Below are 2093 nucleotides of genomic sequence, written 5' to 3'. Positions count from 1 at the left end.
GCAGGGGCGCCTGGGTGGCTCAGATGGTTAAGTGTCTGCCTTCGGCTCAGGTCATGATCCCAGAGTCCTGGGATCAAGCCCCACATCGGGCTCCCTGCTCAGTGGGGAGCCTGCTTCTCCCCCTCCCTCTGCTTCTCCCCCTCCCTCTGCTTCTCCCCCTGCTCATGCTCTCTCTCTCTCTGTATCTCTGTGTCTCGAATGAATAAATAAAAAAAATCTTAAAAAAAAAAAAAAAGCAATCACTATATCCCTTTGCCCAAATCACCATGATTAGTTTAAGGACTGACACACAACCTAATTCAAGCCAGTGAGGTGCTAGATTTCATTTATTAGGGATTCTGGGAAAGAGGCACTTCCTTGCTTTCTCTCCAGGCCTACTGGAAAAGACTCTGTCTTCTGGAGGATGTGATATGAAGTATGAGGTCTAGAACTACAGCACACATTTTGCTGCCAGGAGGGAAACCAGCTAAAGAGCAAAGTTAATATTATCTCTCATTCCCTTTACCACAGACTTTGGTATTTTAGTACTAAATCATATCATTAGAAAATGGGCATAGTTATTTATCAATATTATAATAGGATAATACCAAATATTGTCATTAGAACTCATGGCTGGATTTAAAGGTTTTATTAGATTTAAATCCTAGAAATGCCACTGTCAAGGTGTATGATGTAAGGAAAATTCCTTAAATTTCCCATGCCTCTGATTTCTCATCTATGAAATGGGAATAATAAAAGTATTTATTTGTTGTAGAGATTTTCACTTCTGGGGAAGCAGTGGACAAAGCTAATGTGGAAAATCCACCACAAACAGTGAGAAATACTGGATAAAATACAATAACAGCAGTGAAGTCTAATGCATATTTGAGTTTGGAAAAAAAGTTCTTCTGTGTCATGATTGAAAAGTGTCTTACTCTGATAAAGCTTAATTCAGATAGTATCTTCTTCAAAGGTTTAAAGTGTACAAGTCAGTGGTTTTTAATCTATTCACAGAGTTGTGCATAGTTGTGCATAATTAATTTTAGAGCATTCTCATTACCCCCAAAAGAAACTCACCCCTTTACCTCTCTGAGCCCTGCCAGCCTTAGACAACCACTAATCTACTTTCTGTCTCTATATTTGCCTATTCTAGACATTTTATATAAATGGAATCGTACAACATATGGCTTATGTAACTGGCTTCTTTCATTTAGCATAATACTTTTAAGGCTTATTGATATAATAGCCATGTATATCAGTACATTGTTTCTTTTTTATTGCCAAATAATATCCTATTGTTTGGATATACCACATTTTATTTATCACTTCATCAGTTGACTGATATCTGAATTCTTTCCACATTTTTGTTATTACGAAGAATGCTTCTATGAACATTTTCCAACTTAGCTATGCCTCAGTACCCAGACATTTGGTTAAACACCAGTCAAGATGTCATTGTGAAGGTAATTTTCAGATGATTTAACATTTAAATCAGTAGACTTTGAGCAAAACAGATTATTCTTTATAATATGGATGGGCCATATCCAATCAGTTGAAGGCCTTAAAGGAAACATGGCTGACATATCCAAAGGAAGAGTCTGCCTTCACATTGCTTTCAGAGTCAAGCTGCAACATCAACTCTTTCCTGGGTCCCTTACCTGCTGCCCTCATACTCACAGGAGCCAATTTCTTAAAATAAATCTCTTTTTCTCTCTCAATCTTTTGCTGTCACTTAGGTTACAAATTCTTTAAGGAGAGGACGTTTAAACTTATTCAATCTTCTTTGGAATAATTATCATAAAGCTGGACATAAAATGTTGTTAATCTATGAAAAATAAGTGAAAGTATGTTAATGTATCCTAATAAGCATAAACAATGTATTTGTTGATCCATCATTATAAGCTATGGAATTAAAAAATGATTACTGTTATTTTTATTTGTATTAGTACTATTTTGGTTCAGGAGTTTTTAAAATTTTTATTTATTTATTTATTTATTTATTTATTTATTTATTTATTATGGAATGCTTCACGGATTTGTCTGTCATCCTTGTGTGGGGGCCATGCTAATCTCTATCGTTCCAATTTTAGTATCTGTGCTGCTAAAGTGAGTGC

At 35.6% G+C, this 2093-nt stretch overlaps 1 non-coding gene across 1 annotated transcript; it reads right to left on the bottom strand.

Moving 5' to 3' along the window:
* Positions 1-1991: 1991 nt before the first annotated feature.
* On the bottom strand, positions 1992-2093 carry LOC116634172. The gene has a single exon (XR_004299883.1). It is a non-coding gene; the product is annotated as a U6 spliceosomal RNA (small nuclear RNA).

Source organism: Phoca vitulina, unplaced genomic scaffold (assembly GCF_004348235.1).
Source record: "Phoca vitulina isolate PV1807 unplaced genomic scaffold, GSC_HSeal_1.0 scaffold8, whole genome shotgun sequence".
In the NCBI taxonomy this organism is placed as follows: domain Eukaryota; kingdom Metazoa; phylum Chordata; class Mammalia; order Carnivora; family Phocidae; genus Phoca; species Phoca vitulina.
The sequence above is the reverse complement of the archived record's forward strand: the minus strand, read 5'-3'. Positions and strand labels throughout refer to the sequence as shown.